The sequence below is a fragment of the Orcinus orca genome, chromosome 16 (assembly GCF_937001465.1).
Source record: "Orcinus orca chromosome 16, mOrcOrc1.1, whole genome shotgun sequence".
In the NCBI taxonomy this organism is placed as follows: Eukaryota; Metazoa; Chordata; class Mammalia; order Artiodactyla; family Delphinidae; genus Orcinus; species Orcinus orca.
The window spans coordinates 22,836,765-22,859,151 of NC_064574.1; the positions used below are offsets into that span (position 1 = coordinate 22,836,765).

The window sequence follows — 22,387 nt, forward strand, 5'->3', positions numbered from 1 at the left end:
TAGATGGATGGATGGATAAGTGAACAGGGCACACACAGTGGGCCTGGAACTTACCAGGGATGCCCGGGGCTCTGAAAAGGTGGCCCGGAGAAGGGAAGCGTGCATGCAAGCTCACCAGCCAGGCTCTGCAACTGCAGCCTCTCCTCCCGCACAGCCCGACTTTCATTTCCCATCCTTTCGGTCTGAGGAAGCTCCTTCCCCCAGGGGAACTGGGTGAGAAGGCGGGGCAGATGGCCCCCTGGTCCCAAAGAGGGGGGGCTCCCAGACTCCATCTGTCCCACCACAAAGGAGCTTTGTCCTCGGTGCTGAGAGCCCGGGGCAGACCGGAAGCTGCCCCTCAGCCTCCCAACAGGTCCCGGCACCCCCGGTCAGCTGGGCCAACAGCTCCAAAGCCAGATCCCAGGGACTGACACAGTATTGGGCACAGCCTTCTAAAATCTCATTAATCCTCCCTGGGAGCCCTAGGAGGGAGGTTCTAGGACGACCCGAATTTTTACAGATATAGAAACTGAGGCAAAGTTATCTGGCCAAGGTCTCCCAGACAGTAAAGAGCAAAGCTGGGATTCAAACCCAGGCCCACCTGGCACCAGAGTCTTCAGCCACAGCTCTCAACTCACCATGTCTGGAGTATAGACCCTCTGCGTTCAGCAGGGTGGAGGGGCCTTTTGGAGGTACAAGTGGGCAACCATGCCTGGCCCTTCACGCTACCAGGAGACTACCACCCTGGCGAGGTTTACCCAACAAGGGAGGGAGGTCGGGCCCTGAACCCCGGAGGCCTCGCCCCACGCCCAGCCCGTGCCCCAGGTGCCTCTGGAGTCTGCCGGCCCCAACACGTCTCCACCGCTTCCTGCCAGGCAGGCGTGCACAGGGAAAGGCTGTGCGGGCAGGTAAACCAGGGGGCAGACACCCCCCACCCCTCACCCGCCGCTCCCCTGTCGCTCCCAGACCTGCCACCTGCCTGGCTGCCACCCACCTTCTCTCCAGGCCCATCTGCTCTCAGGGCAGTCACCAGAGCCACTTCACCAAAGCCACACTGCTGACGGGACACCTACCCTCAGTTGGGCACTACCCACAGCACCAGACAAATCAGTTCTGTCCCGCCTCCTCCGCGCCTCTCCTCGCTGCCCAAGGGCAGTGTGTAGTCTCTTCAGGCAGGTACTCCCAGCCCTCCATGGACTGGCATCAGCCACCTCTCAGGGCCAAACTCTACCACTCCTCTGAGCTCCAACAAGAGCAACTATTCACACTGCATCTTCAGGCCTTTCTCAAGCTCCACCTGCTCCCAGAGAACCATTCCATTCTTCCAGGTATGTCATATGTACCGCTTCCTCCAGGAAGTCTTCCCTGACCCACTCCCTCCAAGACCCCAGACCAGCCCCTACCTTCTGTCCCAGGCAGGGGCTCTTGATCCTTATCTTAAACCCCAGCCTCTGTGGGCTACCTTTACTTGGCAACAGTAACTGAGCACTTGAGCCCGGCCTGATCCTTCTCTCTGTCCTCCCTTTACACCTTCAGCAGGAGGCCTGCCCTGCTCCCAGCAGCCCCAGGCCAAAGCCTTGCCTGATCAACTGAGACATCGTCTAAATACCTTGTACTTGACCTACCGCTCCCCACCTCCCCAGGCTACGTGGACACACATCAGGCTCTTTCCCACCTCCAGATCTTTGCTCATGCTTTCTCTTCTTCCTGGTAGGCCCTCACCCTTCTTTTCCCCTCATGAGCTCCTGCTCACCCTTTAAGCTTCAGGCCAGGTTATCACCTCCTCTGCAAAGCCCTTCTGGCATCATAATAGCTGCCCCAGTTCATATGGTTCCTACCTCATGGTAGGGCAATGATCAGGGTCTGTGTCTGGCTCCCCCAGGTTGTAGGCTGCTCCCAGAGTGAATCTGTGGGGTCCCCAGCACCCAGCACAAGGCCCAGACCTCACCAGCAGGTAATCAGAAGTCCAGCTGCCGACTCCCTGCCTGGAGACCCCAGGGGCAGAAGCCAGGAGCAGCTCCCAGAGGCAGTACTGAGTCCGATCTTGCCCACACTGACCACAGATCTAAGGTAGGGGCGGAGTGGGGGAGAGGGCTTTCCACCAACGGCCAACTGGTAACCAAACCCACGTCGTTTCTGAAACTAGGGCACAGGAGAGAAACGGGAACAGCAGAATTGTCCCCAAATAGAACTGTGGCTCATCTGGTTCCAGGGCCTCCGGGAACACCTGGCAGGGGTGGGGGTGGGGAGGGCAGGTGGCTGCTCCCGAAGCTGTGAAAGGAGATCTGAAGCTTGGAGGGTGGGGAGGTCGACACCACCGCAGTCGGCACTGACACCCTGCCCACCTCCCTCAGGGCTGGTCCCAATCCTGGAAGGTGGCGGGTCCTCTCCCACTTTCCCCCACCCACCCATGGGGTGCTCCCTAAACCATCCCACCTCCCAGCCTTTGCTCAGCCGGGTCCTCTGCCTGGAATGCTGCTCCCCTTGCTGCTAGTCAGAATCCTGCCAATCCTTGTAACCGTAGCCACGGACTGGGCACTTTCTATAAGCCCGCCATGGGGAGGCATCTGGGGAGAATGAGCTTATCACATCTTCCCAACAGTCCTGTGAGGAAAAGACTCCTGCCCCCATCTCACAGATAAGGAAACTGAGGCTCAAAAAGAGAAGCCATTTGCCCAGGACACAGAGCAGAGGAGGCAGGTGGACCAGGTGATGTGGTGGGACCTGGGTGGCGGCAGCCAGAGGGCACCCAGAAGGCCTGGCAGGGCCTGGTTCAGCTTCCTAGGCAGGCCCAGCCTTGGGGACTTGGCATAACTCAGGGCCAGAGAACACAGGGCACAGCCCCACAGGGCACAGGGGACAGAACAAGAGCCCCTACATCCCTCTGACCCCCACCCTAGGGTGGCTGAGGACTGAGGAGCCACATTGGTACAAAGTGATGGAACTATCTCCCCCCAGATATGCACAGACCCACTGCACAGATGAGAAAACTGAGTACTGGAAGGGGACAGTTTCCCCATCTGGAAAGTGAGATGTGCCACAGGAACCTTCTGGCTGTGACATCCCCCTGTGGTCTGGTGGATGCTATTTCCTTTCTCTGGGTCTCAGTTTTCCTATCTGGAGAATGGGGCTGTGATTCCCTTCCTCCCCAGGTTGAAACAAATTATAAAACAGCTAACATTTATTGAGCGTTTACTACGTGCTGGCATTGCTCAGAGCATCACGCATAGTGCCACACTTGATCCTTAGAACAAGTCTGTGATGTGGATACTGCCATCGGGCCTGTTTTTCAAATGGGGAAACTGAGGCAGAGAGAGGTGAGCTGACTCACCAAAGTCACACAGCTAATATGGAGGTAGAGGAGAAACCCGTGGGGCTAGGGGCGGGGTGGCTTCCCAGAGGAGGCTCCTGGCCTTCACACTGCCCAGAGAGGAGCGGCAGGGAGGGGCTGGAGGAGGGGTCAGGGGTCAGGCAGGAGGCAGAGTGGGGCTCAGCCCAGAGGAGGCAGGGCAGGCCTGCGGTGCTGAGGAGGCCCTGGGTCCAAATCCATGCACTGGGTGGCTTCGGCAAGCCTTCTTGCTCCTCTGAGCCTCAGTTTCCTCTTTGGTAAAATGGGGCCAGAACTGCTGCCTCGCAGGGATGCTGTGGGGACCAGACACAGCCATTCGCCTGGCACTGGGCAAGGGCTCGACTATGTGCTCAAGGAACAGATGACAATGGAAGGAATCCTCAGGGCTGGGCCACTGGGCTCACTGTTCCTTTAGGATCCGGGTGGTATCTGACTCTCCACTCCGAAGGGGTGGGAAGGGGGGCCCAACCTGCCTCTTCTCTAATTCCTAGACAGAACCCTCCCAGCTCCGCCAGCTTTCCACGCTGTGTGACCTCAGACAAATCACTTCACCTCTCTGAACTTCCGGATCTTCCTTTTGATAATAAGTTGAGGCTTCCACAGGGCTCTGAAAGAGGAGTTCCTCACTGGAAGGACTAAGGGCTTATGCGGGGAGGGTGGTTCAGTTCCACCTGCCCAAGCAGAGAGAGTAGTGTCTGGCATGACCCTGCCTTGAGGCCTCAGTTTCTTCATCTGCCAAATGAAGTGGTTTTTTTTGCCATGCTGCGTGGCTTACGGGATCTTAGTTCCCCGACCAGGGATCGAACCCGCACCCCCTGCAATGGAGGCACAGAGTCCTAACCACTGGACCGCCAGGGAATTTCCCAAATGAAGATTTTTATGATGGTCTGTCTCCCTCCCAGCCCTGCTGGGGATGGCCAGAGGTGATTGAGGAAAGTGCTTTGTAAACTGTAAAGTGTGGCACCCTTGGGAGTGATCACTATCACCGTACTCCCTTAGAGGCAAAAAGAATCCTATGACTTGCCATCTAAGGCAGAATGTGCTAGAGCCATGAGGGAGGGCAGAGAATGGGCAAGGCAGGTGCAGAAGAGGGGAGCGTGGAAAGTATGGACTTGGGTTGGGGCAGAGAGGATGGTCAACAAAAGCTTTCCGGAGGCAAAGGCATCTTAGCCATGATGGGTGTGGAGAGGGAGGGCACACCAGGCAGCAGGACCCACAGGGTAAAGCATGGATGCTGGAAAACCCGGGGCCAGCAGGAAGGCAGCTGATGGTTCAGAAAGGCTAAAGGGTCACCTGAGTGAAAGGGAAGTGTGGGAGGTGACAGGGTGAAGCAGAGGAAAGAGCTCAGCCCAGACCACCAGCACCCCCAGGGGCCCTTGCTGGGGACCTTCCCCAAACCACAAGAGCAGTAACAGCCCCTGCCTCCGGGCCACGTGGGCAAAGGCGCAAAGCACCCAGTGCTCAAACGGCAGCCACCTTCAGAGAGATGGACCCATTCAGTGAGGGGGCCTTGATGCCAGGGCTCAGGGCACTGGGAGGCCTTGACTAGCCACAGGAGGGCAAGGGCTGAGGCGGGAGGTGGGCTCAGGGAGGCTGGCTGGAGATGGGGGCTTCCAGTAGGTCCAGCCACCAAACTTGTCTGTCTCTAGTTAACCTCCCCACCAGCCCCACCCCATAGGACTAGCCTGAACACAGGCGTCCAGTCTCAGCCCTAGCGTTCCTGGATCAATTGACCTGCAGAGACCCAGAATTCCCGCCTCGTCAGGGAACTACCTTCACAATCACAGACACTCAGAAATCGTAAACACTTACTGTGCGGGGGCCCTGCGTCGGAGCAGACACAAATTCGCTCACCTGACCCTCACGCCACCTTGTTGTCCCCACATCAGAGATGGGGAGACTCAGGCTCAGAGCAACCATTTTCCCACAATCACACATAGCAAACAAGTGGCAGAGCCAGGACTCGAACCAGAACCAATTCGCTCCAAAGGTCTGGCTACTTCCACTCCCTTTAGTCCATGAGCAACCATGGAGCGCCCATTATGTGCCAATCCTGGAAGCTGGGGATCCCAGCAAGATCCCAGTCCTCCAGATTGTAGGTCCACCAGCCAGAGCTGGAAGCCCAGAAAGTCAGGATCACCTGCCCGCCCAGCAGCACATCCACCCTCCACCCAGGGAAAGAGCCCAGCCAAGCTGAGCGCACACCCAGGGGGACTCGGATGCCTCACATCAACCAGAAGCCAGAAGTCTGGTCTCACATCTCACTCCGCTGGGTGATTGTGGCCCCAGCCCTTGGCCTCTCTGAGCCTCATTTCCCTCTTCTATGTAATAGAAACAAACATTTCATCCACCCCAGGGATGGGACAAAGAATGGAATAAGTCACCTTGCTATGACCTGGCCGGAGAGGGCACAAGTGAGGACATCGACATCAGACAGAGTAAAAGTCAAGGCCACAAATTTGCATAAAGCAGCGGGAGAAAAGATAATCAGACCTTGACAGGGAGGCTGAGCTTCCCGACGCCACACTAACCCCAACTTCCATCCCCCCGCCGGGAGACCACCTGTGCCGGCCTCACAGCCCAGCAGGTCTGAGGACTCCAAGGACCCATCCCCACAGTCTCTCAACAGCCCCCCACAGCCCCGCTGACATCGCCAGGCTCACACGGCATCAAAGAGGACTCAGCCAGGCCATCCCCTGGAGAACCCCGGCTAAGATCCCTGTCGCAGAGCCTCAGGAGGGAAGATCCCATGCCGGACAGATGAAGAAACTGAGGATCAGAGGAGAAAAGGACCCGGGCAAGATCACCTAGCTTCTTCTCCTCTCTTGCTTCTCATTTTATACTGGAACTTCTCTGGGTAGTTTCAAGAGGAAGGGAGGTACTGGGGTTCAGGTTGGAGCGCAAGTCACTTGCTCAAGGTCCCACAGAAAGGGGTGGGGAAATCAGGATTCTGGCTTCCACCTCTGGGATCTTCCCCAATCATCTACTCCTTGACTCAGCCCCCCATCCCCTGCATTGTATTGTGGGAAGGAACAGGCTGGCTGGGTGGGGCGAGCCCTGGATGAAAAGATAGGAGATGGGGCTTCCCTGGTGGCGCAGTGGTTGAGAGTCCGCCTGCCGATGCAGGGGACACGGGTTCGTGCCCCGGTCCGGGAAGATCCCACATGCCGCGGAGTGACTAGGCCCGTGAGCCATGGCCGCTGAGCCTGCGCGTCCGGAGCCTGTGCTCCGCAACGGGAGAGGCCACAACAGTGAGAGGTCCGCATAACACACACACACACAAAAAAGATAGGAGATCTGCATTTTTCTCCCTGCTTGGACAATATGTCCTGGGTCTTTCTGGCCTCAGTTCCCCCATCTGTGAAAAGAGAAGGTCAGAATAGATCAGGGATGACAAACTCATGGCACACATACAGTGATGTCTAATCCTCTGTCTGGGGCAGACATTATTAATCTATCACAGCACTCTTTCCCATGAAGCCAAGAATGGACCTCAGAAGGTTTTTCAACACAGCAATCTTGGTCTGGGTTAGGTTTAACCCTAACCCGAGCCCTAACCTTAACCCTAACCCTAACCCTAACCCTGGGTCATCCCTAGACTGGGTAATGTCTGAGTCCCCGCAAGGGACGGGAAGGGGGAAAGAAAGACGCAACATTTACTGGGCATCCAATAGTTTCAAGCTGCTGGGAGACATTCTCTGATTTAATCCTCACAAGGGAGGTGTGCAGAAGCTGAGGTTCAGGGAGGCTGAGTGATTTGCCTTTGGACAGACAGCTGGGAACAGGGCCTTGAACACAGCGGAGGTACCTACTGGGTCATCCCCCCCAGGAACAGTGATGCAGAGCCAGCTACCAGGTGAGAGCCTAAGGTACAGCTTCACGCCATCCTCCTTTTGGCCGTACTAAGTGCAACCTCCATGCCCATTTTACAGCTTCACAAACTGAGTCACAGGAAGGGGGTGTCAGCTGCCAGAAAACAATGGCCTCGAGCAGGTGTCTGGCTGTTCCCCACCCCTATCTATCGAGCTAATGTGTGCTAAACGCTTTACTTCAGTCCCCTTGGGACATCCTGGGAGCCATGACTCATACTACCCCACTTCATAGATGAGGAAACTGAGATGCCCCCAAAGGAAGGGGCCCCCACCCCTCTAGGGGCTCGAGTGGAAACCAGAGTGGTTTACCATGGAGATAAGGTGGTAGGAGCAATGGAGGGAAAGTAAAGGGCTGGGGGAACCCAAAGGGAGATAGAGGCTCGGGGGCCACACAGCTCAGGCAGGAAATGAGGCTCCGGTCAAAAAGCCCAGGGCAGGGGGGTGGAGGCCTCTGAAGGGGCTGTAAGCCCTGCAGAGACACGGGAGGCCCAGCCCTGGAATAGGAGCCCAGAACCCCACAGCCTAGGTGCGGCCCTGTCACTTGGCAACTGGGAGACCCTAACAAGTGTCTTCCCCTCTGGGTCTTAGAATTTACATGTGGAAAATGGGGCTAATCTCACCAAAGGCAAGCTTTCAAGAAGTTGGGATGGGCTACACCAGCAGACCTCTCCCAGCTCAGCCTCCTCACACACAGAGGGCAAAGCAGGACTCAAGTCACCCAGTATACGGGTGGCCTTGGCCACCAGCATCCTTTCCTAGACCAGCACCTTCAGAATCAGTGGGAATCATCCACTCAAAGCCTTCACCGGGCAGCTGGGGAGGCCAGACCTATTGAATGAACTGACCCGCCCAGTGTCACACCATACAAGGCAGGTCCCATTTCCTGAGCACCTGCTGGCTCCAGGCACTGGGCATACGGCCCTCCTTTAACCCTCACCTGATAGGAAGATATTTACTGTTCCCATTTTCAATACAAGGAAGCTAAGTCTCAGAAAGATAGAATGAATGACCCAAAGACACACAGCGGGCGGGCACGGTCAGAACTTGAACGCAAGCCCGTCTGAGTCCTGAGCCCTCACCCTACCTTTGTCTCCATCTCCCCAGCCGACCCCTCCCTGCTCCCCACCTCACTCCCAGCCTCCAGCCACCCTGCATGGCACTGCCCCAACCCCTGGCTCTCACCCTCTCCTGCCTTCCTGCTACCGAACTCCTACGCTACTTTCAAAGCCCAGCCTCAAATGCCTCCTCCTCTTGATATCTGATCTAGGCCCTCACAGAATACCTGGAGTCCAGCCCACAGATCATTTTCCACCAGGTGCCTTGGTCACCTCTGCAGCTCTGGTCTCCAACATGGGGCTGTTAACCCCGGGGACACCAATCAGCCCCCTGTGGGAAGATGAAGGCCAAGCTCCTCCTCAAGGCCTACATGGCCCCACATGGCCCAGTCCTGCTGACAACACCCCCTCACTCACCTCTCACCCACTCCCCTTAATTTTCTACGCTCCAGACTCACAGGCTTTCTCATTGTTTCTCCATAACAGCACACGCTTCCCCACCTCAGGACATTTGGAGTTCCCTCTGCCTGGTAAGCCCTACCCCTAGCTCCACGCCTGGCCAACTCCTCCACGCTTCCTTCGAGATTCCTCTGCACCCCACGCCTCTCCCTCTGAGCCCTTATCACATCTGTGATTATATATTAATTTATTTGGCAACCTGTTTGCTACTTGGCTCACCCTCTAGACTTAAATTTCTGGGCAGCCAGGGACCTGTTCACAATTCCCCAGCAAGGACCCACCCAGGCTGACCACTCCTCACAACCCCAGGGGCCCTGGGGCGCGTCTGAGCTGAAGGGAAGAAATAGCGCTCTGCCCCTTCTTTGTTGAGGGAACTGCTGCCCCCTCCTGTCACCACCTCCTGGAAGCCTCCTGAGGCCTCCTACAGCTCCCACTGCTAACCCATCGCCACACTGCTCAGCCCAAGTTCAAAGCTCCTAGAACATTGTAGGCGCTCAATACAGGGCCATGGATGCTTGTATCTCGGCAGGTTTGGGGAAACAGGGTCAGTGGAGGACCAGGGATGGGCGGTCTGTCAACAGGCCACTGAGCCATCTCCTCCCTGGCTCCTGGGGCTTTGGGGGAGCTAGACAAGCCCCCTCCCCACCCTGCCAACCCCAGGTCACAATCAGGGAAGAAGCCAAAGCAGGAACTAGCTATGAGCTGGGGATACTCCATGCTCTGGGAAGAAGTGAGGGGAGGAGAGGAGAGAGCTGGGGGGCCTTCCTGGGAGAGGTGAGCCTTAAGCTAAGCCTTAAAGAGCAAGAGTAGACAAGCAGCTCTTAGAGGAAAGGGCACTCCCAGCAGGGACACCAGCAAAGGCCCAGGAGCCGCACAGGAGGGCCTAGGCAGGCAGTCAGCTGAAAGAGGTGACACACTGTAAATCATTCCCCTGGGTGGAAAGACCACATCACCACACCACCAAAAGGGCCTCGTGGCTTCCACCCAATCACTCACTCATCAGTAGAGTCTTTTCCAACACTGTCTCGTGCCTGGTCCCATAATGGGAAACCCCAGTTCCCCCACCACTGGAAGAGTGCAAGGGCAGCCGGACCAGGGACTCTGAGGTCTAGGCTCTCATTCCAGCTTCAAACTGTGTGGCTTGGTCAAGTCACTTCCCCTCTCTGAGCCTCAGTTTCTTCACCAGCAAAATGGAGATACACAAGAGTCCCTACCTCATAGGAGGTGCTCAGTAGATGTTAGCAGCTATCATTATCATGGGCCCATTTTATACTTAACAAAACTGAGGCCAGAGGGAGTAGTGAGTTGTCTCAGGTCACACAGCTGCTGGGTGGCAAGACTGTGCTGGGGCTGTTTCTTTCTCGAGGGTTAGGAGGTGGCTTTGGGGGCACCAATCCACCCCCCTAGGACCAGCCATCTCACCTCCCACCCACCTTTTTTAGGCAATTCATCCAGTGAAGTGCTCATTTATTGAACACCTACCACATGCTAAGCCCCTCCCCGCAGAAGTGCCTACAGTCTTCCCCTGAGGATCCCCACTGCACACATGTGCACTCAGAGGGGTAGTCCCTTGGCCCAGGTCACCCAGTGAGACGAGAAGCCTAGGTCTTGTCTCCCCAGCCAGGAGGCCAAGATGAGGGTCAGCAACAGAACCAGCCTGGTCCATTCTTGAAATCGTCTGGTCTCAGCTGCACTATGGCTGGGCCTGGACTCACCCCAGGTGACCCAGAGAGCACTGTCCCAATTGGACAGAGTCCCTGAAGCCCGGGAATCTTCACCCAGGGCCACGCACGGGCTCCGTCCACTCTCAAGTCTGCCTGAAGGCCCCAGAGGCTGAACTGCTACCCCACAGGTGACCCCCTTCTGTTCACCCCAACCTTCCACCAGCCCAGTAAGCCCAGCCAGGCCCGCAGCGGGGCCTGATGAGGACCCCTAGCTCAGAGAGGGCAGGCAGCTGTTTGAGGACACACAGGAGGGCAAGTAAGTGGTGGTCCCTGTCGGGACTCAAACCCACCACCAAGCCCAGCCCAGGCGGACAAATGAACCCAGCCTGGTGGCGAAATCCCCAAACTTTTGCCAACTTCTGAGCAGGCAGGCGGCTGGGCCTGTCGAGAGGCGAGGCTGGGGGCTGTGGGCAGCAGGGACCAAGCACAGTTTGGCCAGTCCCTTCCAGGCCGGCAGCACCAGGCCCTGCCCGAGGCCCCACGAGGACAGGGAGATCCTGGTGCCCCGGCCCGGCACCCCCAACCCGGCGCCCCCAGGCCCACCCTGTCCGCCCCCTCTCCACCCCCCACCCAGGGCTGGGGGCGCCAGGCCGGGCAGCCGCGGCCAGAGGCGGCGCCGACTGGCTCAGATTTCAGATTTGGCCTAGACCTGGCCCGGGGGCTCAGGCCCGGCTCGCTGCTTGCTCTCAGGGGGCCCGTAGAGGGATGGTGAGCCGGAGGGGGTCCCCGCGCGGACCGGACCTCTACGCCCCCACCACCCAGCCCCCTCCCCCGGCGGCATCACAACAAAAGGCCGCGCCAGACAAGTCCCGGTGCGCCCGCCCTGCGCTCCCGGATCGCTGCTCAGCCCGGGTGGGTGAGGGTTGGAGGGGGGGCCAGGAGCCCCCGCAGCCCGGCGATCCGACGCCAGGGTGGTCCCCGGGCGGGGGCTCCCTCACGCGGGCCGGGACTGGGGGCCGGCGGAGGGCCGGGGGGCGCTCACCTGGGCCGGCGGGCAGGCGGACGCACCGGCAGACAGACGCACCGGAGGACCGACCGCCGGACGGCCAGGGGTTCGGGCACACGGCGGCCTGGCCGCTCCGGCTCCCAGGCCGGAATGGATTCCGGGCCGGGAGAGACAGATCGAGAGAGAAAGGGAGGAGGAGGAGGAGGCGGCGGCGGCCTGGGGAGGGGAAGAGGAGGGAGGGAGCGCGCGAGCAGGGAGGAGGGGCCCGGCAAGCCGCCGGGAGGAGGAGGAAGGAGGAAGCGCGCCGGGACAGTTCCCCGCCAGTGACCTGGGAGAGACTCGTGCGCGACCTCCCCACGCCAAGGGTCCCGGCGGGCCGGGGAATGGGGGGCGGAGGCACCGGGCACAGAAGCCCCGCCCCCACCCCGCCCTGAGAGCGCTCCCTACCCTTCGGGGCACCCATCAGCCCTCAAGCCAAAATGCCCTCCCTAACTCCCCCCCAGCCCACCCACCCCATTTACCCCAAATCTACCTCTCCCGAAATTATTAGTAATAACCAACAGCAGCACTGACGGAGCGCTCACTTCTTGCCAGGTGCCAGGCTAAGCGGTTCAGGTCAATTTTAGGATCTATTCCTACCAACCAACTGGGCTGGGCGGACCAACGATTATCCCCATTTTACAGATGAAGAAACTGAGGCACAGAGAAGGGAGTCACCTGACAAGAACCGGACCTTAGACCCTGGCCTTGACCTGAGTTTCCCAAAGTGGGGACTGAAGCAGGAAGGACGGTGTGGTAAAGAGCAACATTTATCTAAATAGATGTGCATTCATTTTAATGTGCATCAGAAAGAAGAAAAGTAACTAAGGCAGCCCATCCGAAGTCAGCAAGTTCCAGATACTCCTGCTTAGGAGGGGGCTGAAGCAGGTATTTAGTGGCAATTACACTTCCAAGTAGATAAAGAGGCTGAGTACATCTGGACACAGGGGGCAGGGAGTGCAGCAGAGAAAGGAGGGGACATTGAGGAAATGCTGGTTTAGCCACAAAGCCTCCCAGCACCGCTCTCTGACCCCTCCCCCCACTCCCACCATCTCCCGACCCAGGCTTCAGGGCTGCCCTTTGGGGGCTGGGTGCCCCACCCTTGGCTCTTCAGATGTCTTCCTGGAATGATGGCACAGGGGAAGGTGAGCCTGAATCCAGCGTTAAATGCCACCATCTGCCTCTACTTTCCTTCTCTGAAAGTTCTCTCATATCACAGATGGGAAAGTAAGGCCCAGCCGGGCCAAATGGTACCAGCCTGGGCTTCTCCTGAAAGGAGCTGGGAGGGGAGCCCTAGAATATGGGAGGCAAAGACCTCAGGGTACAATATAGTATCCAGGAGACCAGGAATGAGCAAGGCCTTAAGCCAGACTGATCTGAGTTCAAATCTAGACTAGTTGCCCACCCACCGTACCTTGTACAAGTCCATCAACTTCCCCAGCCCGGGTCCCCTCAACTATGATACAGGAGTGAACATGGCCACAGAGGACTCCTGGGAAAGTTAAAACTGACAAGGGTGAGGGTGACTGAGGTTGTGCTCAATGAAGCGTAGCTCTTATGGTTGGTAAACTGAGGCCAGAGGGGGAGAGGGCTGCTTGAAGCCCCACAGCAGGTCAGCAGCAGAGCCAGCACCAGTAAGCCAGCCTGGGCTGGTGAAATGGCTACACAAATTTGCAGGGCTGGCTTAAAGATTAACCGCAGCTTCCCAGGATACTGGGCGGGCCCCTAGCTGGAGGAGCAGGTTTCTCAGCCTTCATTCACTCCTCAGACAGGCCTGAAGGCCTTTACTGGAGGCCTGGGCTAGGGGTGGGCTGTTCACCCGGTGGTGTGCTGGAGCTGGCTCTTCCGACAGACTGTGTTCATCTCTTCCCAACTCCACGTTCAATGATGTCATGTTGGTACCTTGACATCAGCCGTGGTGGAAGTACTAACACCTTGGAAATCAGCAAACACTACAAATCAAGGCTTTTTCCCTTCCAGAAAGCTAGTTGTCGAATATTTCCTGGCATATCACTAGATTCATCCCCAGGAGTTCAACTGAAAGTTCTGAGCTTCTTCTAGAGCTGGGATGACAGAGGGCTTAAAAGCACAGACTTGGGACCCACAGACCTGGGTTCAAGTCCCATCTCTGCCCCTTTGTGGATATGTGACCTTGAGCAGGCCATTTCTCTGAGCCTCACTGTGCCAACCTGCAAAATGGGCTAAAGACAGTGATCCTCTCAGAAGGCTCACGTGAGGATGAAATGAAGTAATGTACACCCAGTATGTCTGAGCCTTTTTCATACCCTACCCGCTCTCTTCGAGGAGTGGGGGCAGCTGGGACACATCTCGGCTCTATGAGCACAGATGCAGCCTTCCACCTGGAGCCACCACTGGCTCGGCTCAGCGGCTGAGGTTCTCAGGAGGTCGTTCAGGAGGATGTGACCAGCACAGTGGTTTCATGATTGAGCGTTGGAAGAGTTCGTTATTTTCAACCACCCCTCTGGGCCTTCACTCAGGCTGTAAACCCCTACCAGGAATGCTTACCCCACATCTCTAGCTGCCCAGCCCTCCCTGTCCATCAGGGTCCTAAGTAAGTGCCACTTCCTCCAGGACATGCTTCCTGACAAACTTCTGATGGAGACACACCCCAAGCCATTCAGGGTGCATCTGTCCCCACCCAGAGGACAGGGACTATGGCCTGGCCCATGCCTGGCACAGGGTGGGCACTGCCCGGTTGGCCAGAGAGAGTACTCGGCCTAGGGATCCACATACAAGAGTTCCAACTCTTCCATTCATCGATTCTGTGACCCCACCCTCTCTGAGCCTCAATTTACTCATCAGTAAAGTGGGAGCAACGATCCTACCACCTTCCAGGATTATGTAGATGCAAGAGCTGACAGTCTGGCCTGGTGGATCAGTAAGTAACTCAGTGCATTATTTTGCTTAAAAGATAATTAGTAAAACAGAAACTCATTGCTTAATACCTGTAAATCATTCATCATCATTAATGGACAGCAAACACTTATTGACCACCGATGGTATACACAGTTTGAGCTGGGCCTGGAACGCCAAGAGGGATAATTTCCCAACCCAAAACACCCAGCAGATGACAGATGTGATTGATGTCAACATGGTAGAGATGGCGAACACCAGCTGTATACAGTTCTGTATCTCTGGAAACCTCCTCTCCCCTCCTTCCCCCCACCTGGGTCAAAGCCACAACTGAGGGCAGGATGGAGCATGGGAGGTGAGGCCTGGCCCGCCACAACTGGCAGCAAACCTGTGGCGAGAGCTTTCTCATGCCACGGGATCAGGGGCACAGCCTGCGCCTCACCCAGGGCCCTGGTGGCTCTGGCTCCCACCCACCCTGAGCCCAGCTCATCCTTGGAAAGCAGCTGGAAAGCTGACCCTTCACAGGCACTCAGTGGGAAATTCCAGACCAGCCCTGTCATTCCCCAGATGGTTTGCTGTGAGTTGTCTATTCGAAGAACTGGGCTCAGGGTTACAGGATAAGGTGAAAAAGTGGGCAGGCTCTGGCTTGAGGCTGTGGAGTGGGCTTGGCACCTCTCATGGCACCACACTTTACAGTTTACACAGAGATGCCCAGTGCCTCAGCCTGATCTGGCCCTTGCCAACTGCTCAGGCTTCGCTTGCAAGCCCTGGTCCCCTCCCCTCCTAGTCAAGCCTGCTTCCCTGCTGTCACTCCATCACAGAAGCTTATTCCGCCCTGAGGCCCTCTGCACTGGTCCCCCTGTCTGGAATGCTCTCCACCCACCAGCCCCTGGCTAAGCCTTACTCTTCCTTCCTCTGGTCAGTCAATATTTACTGAGCATCTACCACGTGCTAGGGTCTGTGCTGTATGCTAGGGATACAGCAGTGAACAAACCAGATCTGGTGTCTGCCTTGGAGTTGCTCACAGCCTGGAGGGGCAGGGAAGAGTGACAGTGTGCTAGGCACAAGCATCGGGGGCTGGTGGGGCCCGGAGGAAGGGGTTCTAACTCAGCACGTGTGTTGGCGAAGGGGGGCTGCTGAAAGAAGGAGTCATCTATGGCGAGTATAGAAGCCGGAGGAAGCAATTGCAGGTGAAAATGGAACAAAAGAGAAGGTGTTCTGGGCGGGGGGACAGCATGAGCAAAGACACAGAGGCCAAAAACACGCTGTGTTTGGAACCACGTGATGGGCGGGCTGGGGTGAGGGAAGGGAGGCTGGGGGGAGCTCTGAAGATCCTTGAATGCCAGGCTTGGCTTCTGTCCTGGAGGCAGTGGGGAGCCATGGAGGGTTGCAAACAGAGAAGGGCCTGGGGAGAGGTGCTGTCACTGAGTGGGGGGCAGATTGAGGGGCAGTGAGGAGCAGTCTGGAAGCCTCTGGGCTGATGGCAACCACAGCTGAGGACCAGCAGAGGTCGAGCCCCCGGCTTACATCGGTGTGTGTGCATGGGCACCTACCTGCGACCCAAGGAGCGAGGCCAAACTGGCCCGAAGGCCTAAGACACAGGACGCTAGGGAAGCGTCCCCAGCCCCATGAGAGTCGAAAGGAGCTGGGAGCAAATGAGCATGTGCTTCCTCAGAGGCCGGCCTCCGGCAGGGGTGGTCAGCCACCAGCAGGTTCCTCCAGCATCCTTCCACCTCCAGGGAAAGGATGGAGACAGTGGGCACCTGAGCAGGTGGAGCCCAAGTGATGACAAACAAATGACAGTGTTGACCTCTGAGTGCCGCCACACACACTCACCTTCTGGGGCTGTACGGCCAATTCACAGATGGGAAATGTGCTGTTCAAACGTATTTCTCAGCTTGGAGTCTGGAGACAAAACAGGGGGGTGTCACAGGAGGAAAAGCCCTGTCCACGTGAAAATGGGGAAGACACCTGGCTACCCCCCCAAGAAACTCAGCCCTTCATCACATCACTCCCCTCAGGCCACAGTAGAGGCCCAGAGAGGGACAGACACTCTGCCAAGGTCACACAGAGAGTCACCGGCAAGCAGAGCCAGCCCCCCTCCAGCCCAGGCCTCCTTCCGCCATATCTCAGAATGTTTGTGAGAAAGGATAAAAGGAGCCAGGGCCCTTGATCTGCCAGGCCTGGCAGGAGGGCAGAGGGCAGGGCGGAAATCTGCAGCCAGAGCTGTGACCCTACAGATCAGAGGGGGTTAGAAACCTGCTGAGCAGAGAGGAGACAAGTCTGCAACAGGAGGTCTTCGAAGAATGCTTGTAAAAATAATCATCATCACAACAGCCCACAGTCACCGTGTGCAGAGCTTCCTGGGCAGGGCCCTGTTCTGGGGTCCATGTGTAGCAAGGTGTTTGTTCTTCACAGCACTACAATGTAGGAGCTATTGTTATCCCCATTGTACAGATGGAGAAAACCGAGGCTCAGCAAGACTATGTGCCATGGCAAGGGAGGGCAGGACCTCAGTTTCAAGCCTTCCTGAGTCTGGAGCTCAGGCTCTGCGGTCCTGTCCTGCCCAGACCTTGGACGTCTTTCACATTCAACAGGGAGAGGCAAGACCCACAGAGCCTGACCCAACCTCTGATCCCTCCCACCCTGAGCCTCTGCTTCCACCTCATGGAATGTCTCCATCTCCCACATTTCCCAGGCCTGTTGGGGAGATGGAATGTAGCAATGTTTTGTGGGAGTACTTGAAAAGTAGATACTAAAGAAGAAAAAAATGCTCATACTATACTCGCTGTCACGGAGGGGTGCATAACTCCCGGCTCCTTAGGTGTGGGCTGCTCACAGCGACTTTCTTCCTTCCCAAGAGGACAGCATGGGTGGGTGGAGGGGTAACTTTACCTTGGAGAGACCTGACAAACACTGCCTCCACCAGGTGGTCAAGGTCGACATCAACAGGGATAAGTCACTGTGATAATACGTACCCTTGATATGATGTGGTGAGCGTAGCACTTCACCTCTGTTGTCTTCCTCCCCAGAACCCATAATCACAGTGTAATCACGAGAAAAACATCAGACACATTCCAGGAGAAAGATACTCTACAGAATAGCTGAACAGTTCTCCTCAAAACTGTCAAGGTCATCGAAAACAAGGAAAGTCTGAGAAATTATCATAACCAAGAGGAGCCTAAGGATACACGATGGTTAAATGTAACGTGGCATCCTGAGTGGGATCCTGGAACACAAGAAGGACATTAGGGGAAAACTAAGGAACTCTGAATAAAGTATGGACATTAGTTAATAATAATACATCGATATTGGTTCATTAGTTGTAACAAATGAACCATATTGATGTAAGATGTTAGTTATAGGGGAAATTGGTTGGGGGGTATACGCCGTATCATGTTCTAGAGCAAAGGACAGAATTTTAAGACAGACAGGAAGCCAAGAGAGCTGTTGCTAAACATTTCCTTTTTTTTCAATTAATTAATTAATTTTTTTTTTTTTTGGCTGCGTCGGGTCTTAGTTGCAGCACGTGGGATCTTTCGTTGTGGTGTGCGGGCTTCTGTCTAGTTGTGATGTTCAGGATTCTCTCTACTTGTGGCATGCGAGTATTTTCTTCTCCAGTTGTGGCACGAGCTCTCCAGAGCGCATGGGCTGTATAGTTTGCAGCACACGGGCTCTCTATTTGAGGTGCGAGGGCTCAGTAGTTGTGGCGCGTGGGCTTAGTTGCCCCACGGCATGTGGGATCTTAGTTCCCCGGCCAGGGATTGAACCCGCGTCCCCTGCATTGGAAAGCTGATTCTTAACCACCGGCCCACCAGGAAAGTCCCTAAACATTTCTTTTTAAAGCTTGGGAAACTGAGGACTGGGGAATGAAGAGATTCGCCTAAGGTCATATGCAAGTTTATGACAGCCTCAACTAGGATCAAGGGTTCTCAATGTCACAAGTATTTGTCAAATGCCTGCTGTATACAAGACACCAGTCTAGGTCCTCATCATGGTGAAGGCAGGTTGAGAGGTTCAAAGATTTGTCCATGGGTCAGTACCTCCCCCTGAGCCCGGTGTCCAGGGACACAGACCCTGCCCACTGGGGGCTCTCAAACCAGAAGGGGAAACAGGTGCTGAAACACCCTGAGCAGGAGAGCCAGAGAGCTATGAGCTTCCATGTCCAGAAGATGCAGCCCCACCATCTGCAACCCATGTGATCTCACTAAGCCTCACTGTGCTGCTGGATGAAAAGGAGCTGGTGACGGAACCTTCTCTCGGCGATGCTGAGAGAATCCAATAAGGCGTGAGGGCTGTGAGACATCCAGCACAGTGCCTTGGTCACTGTAAGCACTCAATAAACAATGATTCTTTTTTTTAGTTTTAAGGGCAGTCTGAGTGCTGGAGAGCTCAGAGAGGGAGCGATTTGTCAATCTGCTTTGGTGGGGATTTCTTGGGGGGCTTCCTAGATGAAGGACATTTGGGTTGGGTCTTGAAGGATGGAAAGGCGTTTGTTTGCCAGGCTGAGAGGATGTGGAAGCTGCAGCCTCGGCCTCCAGAGTTCACCAGCTGGTCTGGCAGAGAAGGAGATGCATCGGGCCGCTCTCCCTGGGCATTCCCACGCCAGGGGACATCCCCATTTTCTTAGCCTTGATGTCTCCTTCCCAGCCTCCCTGGGCTTTGGGGTTCACCATTGCCTGAGTCAAGGACAGAGGCAGCAGGGGATGGGCAAGGGCGGGGGTGGGCACCGGAGCCGAACAACTCCAGGACTGTCTGGAAATGAAACCCAGCCCTGCCTCCCACTCACCAGCTGAGTGTCGCTTATACAACTTCCTCCTTCTGTTCCTGTTCAGGAATTACCCGGGCAGGGCTCCGTGCTGGTTGGGGGACTGCCCCAGATGCTGGGCCTGGAGCCTCCTGGGGTCTGCTCTGGTCTCTCAAAGACTCATAGACACTTGGTCTCGTGTCCCATTCCTGCCCTCCAACGTACACTTTCTCCTTCCCCGCTCCGTACATCTGCCCTTGCAGTATCGCCCACCATCTCCCCTCAGCTTGTGCAAACCCCGCTTGCCCTCCTCGGCCCATCCGCCACTCCTCCCGGAAGCCTTCCGCAGAGACCCCTCTTCGTCCTTGTATCCTCTCTACTCATTCATGCCTCCTGCATGCCAGGCCCTGTGCCAGGGTCGGGGACGGATGTAGCAGCGAGCAAGACCGAAACGGACCCTGTCCTTTGGAGCTGGGGCCTCTACCCTCTATGTCCTGTGCATCCTGCCTGCTTTGTCCGCCCCCTGGGTGGGGAATCGGAAGTCTGGTGCAGCCTCTACACGGTGTGGTCTTGGGCAAGTCCCTTCCCCTCCCTGGCCAGCGTTGTTTCCATAGCTGCTGAGGGAAGAGGTTCAATGTCATGTCCAGGGAGCCTTAAGGGACAGGCAGGAGGGATGGAAAGGATCGCCCCCACCCACCCTGCCGACTCCAATACAAAGCTTCCCTCTAAGTGGAACAGGCGAAAGCATACATAGGACTTCAATTCATCAGAATATCTGGGTGGAAACGAACATGGGGGCCCAGGAAAGGGGGCTTACCAGGTGGCCAAACATCATGGTTAAGAGCAACAATGGAGACAGGGCTTTGAATCCTGCCTGGATAGCTCTGTGGCCTTTGGCAAGGCACTTGACCCCTCTTACCCTCACTGGTCTATCTGTAAACTGGGGATAACTGTACACATCTCCTTTGGTTGCTCAGTGATCAGCGTGACACACACATGCTAGACACTCAGTAAATGGATATTGTTGTTGTTATTATTATTATTATTATTTCTGGTGTAGCCAACCTAAGGTTCCATTAGAAAAGCGGAAAACTGTGACAGTCTTAAAATTAACAATGTACATCTATATGTTTTGCCCTGGAAAGAGTTCATGCTATACTAGTAAATTTAAATGTTATAGTATTAACAGTGTAATCCCATTTCTGTTTTTAAAAAAATGTGGGAGTAGGAAAAACAAAAGGAATAAACACTACCATGTTTCTAGCAGTTTCTAGCATCCCCCGGGGATGGGGGGAGGGGGAGAGTCACAGATGAGCTTAATAGTTTTTTCTTTTGTGCTTGTCTTTATTTTTTAAGTTTTTGAAAATGAGGTCATGATACAGGGGCAATAGAAAGGGATAGAGATTATTTGTGACTCTGATCTGCTCCCTAACTGCTCTGGAGGCCCAATGCAAGGCCTGGTCATAGACTCCACAGCTCAGGGCTCCCGGGGAGCCAAAGTCCACGAGGGTGAGCTGGCCATGCACTTGGCCGCCAACCGTCACCCCACCCCCTGCCCCAGGTGCCTCTGCCTGGGATCCTGGCCCTGCCTGATGAGAAAGAGAGAGACTCCCAGGGGAAGTGCCCACTTCTCTTCCATGACATCCTGGGGCTCTGCTCTTCCCCTTTCCCTCAACCTTGGCTCACCCTGTTTACGTCCGCACACCCTTCCAGGATGGGGCAGAGGCAGGTAATGAGGAGGGGGGCTCCTCTGCCCAGGGCCTGGCTTTGGGGCCGAAGACACAGCCAGTAGTAGCCCAGGAGGAGCCCACAGTCTGGTGGCTCCCGCTCGACTTTATCTTAGTTGGGTTCTCCCAAAGAGAGACCTGAGACCTGAGACCAGTACTCATTAGGGAAGTGAGCCCAGAAGCTGCAGTGAGGGGACAGGAAGAGACAGGGAAGGAGGGAGGCCGATAAAGGAGGCTTATCCAGGTCACTGCCAGAGGCAACGGGAGCTCCATTCCTCCAGAACCTCAAATGAGTTTCAACATGCTTCCCACAGGTGCCCATCCTACGGGGCCTTTGTCCCCAACTCCTGACCCTCTTTGGCTTCGGGATGCCCGCAGGGCTGTTGACTCCCTCACATTCCATAACCAAGCCTGCTCCCTGCCCCCACAGAGCCAGAGGGAGATGATCTGAGAAGGGACCACCCACCCAGCCTCACCCCAGTCCCCCTCCCAGGGCCCGGCCTCTCTCTAGAGCTCGGGGTCCATCTGTCTGTCATCCTCCAGACCTTTCCCCAGGACACTCTCCCAACCCCCATTCTGACATCCTGGGTACTCTACTTACCCTAAGCAGAGCACGCCCTCTGTTCCCTGAGGCCGGCCCCCATCCTGGGTCCCCAGCTTAGGAATAGCTCTTCCACCTTCTCAGAAACGCAGCACCCTCAGCCTCCCCAGACACCCACACACCCAAGACCGATGGCCTCTGCCACGCCCTCCTTAACCGCCCCCTCCGTGGGTCCCTCCGCCATGCTCAGGTGGGGCCTGGTGCATCCAGACACTGGCCTGGCCTCCTCCTGATCTCCCGGCGTCTGGTCTCCCCACCCCTGACTCATCCGCTAACAGCCTTCATGTTCCTCTTTCCAGGACACAGCTCTGGTCCTTCAGGGGCTCCCCTGTGGCCTCAGGCCAAAGCCCATAAAGAAGGCCACAGAGGGCGGGACAGCCTCTCCACTGCTGTCTGCATCTTCCCCCAGGGCTGAATGCCTGGTCACTGCCCACCAGCAGCACTGTCTCACCTTTGCTCTTTGCTCCACTTGGGATGTACCTCTCCCCACCTCTCCTCCCTGGTTAATCCTGTACATTCTTTGGCCCCTCCCCTGACCCCCCCACCCCTCAGTCTGGGTCAAAGCTTCATGGACGCCCTCTGCACTTCTCACAAGGAACGTCAGTTTTACCCATCTATTTCCCCCACTGCAGGCCAAGAACTCCAAGGGGGTGTAGTTTGGACCTGGGTCATCCTTGTGCCACAGCACTGCCCCCACCAGGGCTTGACGCTGAATAAGCTCCATGCTTGTTGGGACAGGAATCTCAGGCCTGGATTCCACAGGTCCACTGGAACAGTGCAAGGCCAGTCCCAGCCCCTGCCTGAGGCGAGCACATTCAATCAGTCTTCCAGAACAAGAACTGAGCCAGGCCACCCTGCCCCAGGACACAGCCTGCGTCTGGCCTCACCTTCTCCCCACACCCCTGCCGGCTCAGGGAGGGACTCAGGGGGGTTGGGATCCTAGCAGGAGCCAGGAAGGAAGCCAGCCCCTGTGCTGGTCCAGGCCTCAGCGCCCCCTGGGACCATGGTCCCTGGC

General features: G+C 56.4%; 1 protein-coding gene across 7 annotated transcripts in view; it reads right to left on the minus strand.

The window, feature by feature from the left end:
- Positions 1-11,650, minus strand: part of SRC (SRC proto-oncogene, non-receptor tyrosine kinase) — a 56,089-nt gene extending 44,439 nt beyond the window's left edge. Inside the window, exon 1 of one of the 7 annotated variants that reach the window (XM_033433697.2) lies at positions 11,421-11,650. The gene's annotated coding sequence lies outside the window, so the exon portion shown is untranslated. Of the gene's footprint in view, positions 1-54; positions 597-617; positions 935-973; positions 1,790-11,420 lie in introns of those variants that run through there. The other 6 variants (XM_033433695.2, XM_033433698.2, XM_004272826.4 and 3 more) reach the window with 6 other exon arrangements.
- Between the last annotated feature and the right edge of the window lie 10,737 nt (positions 11,651-22,387).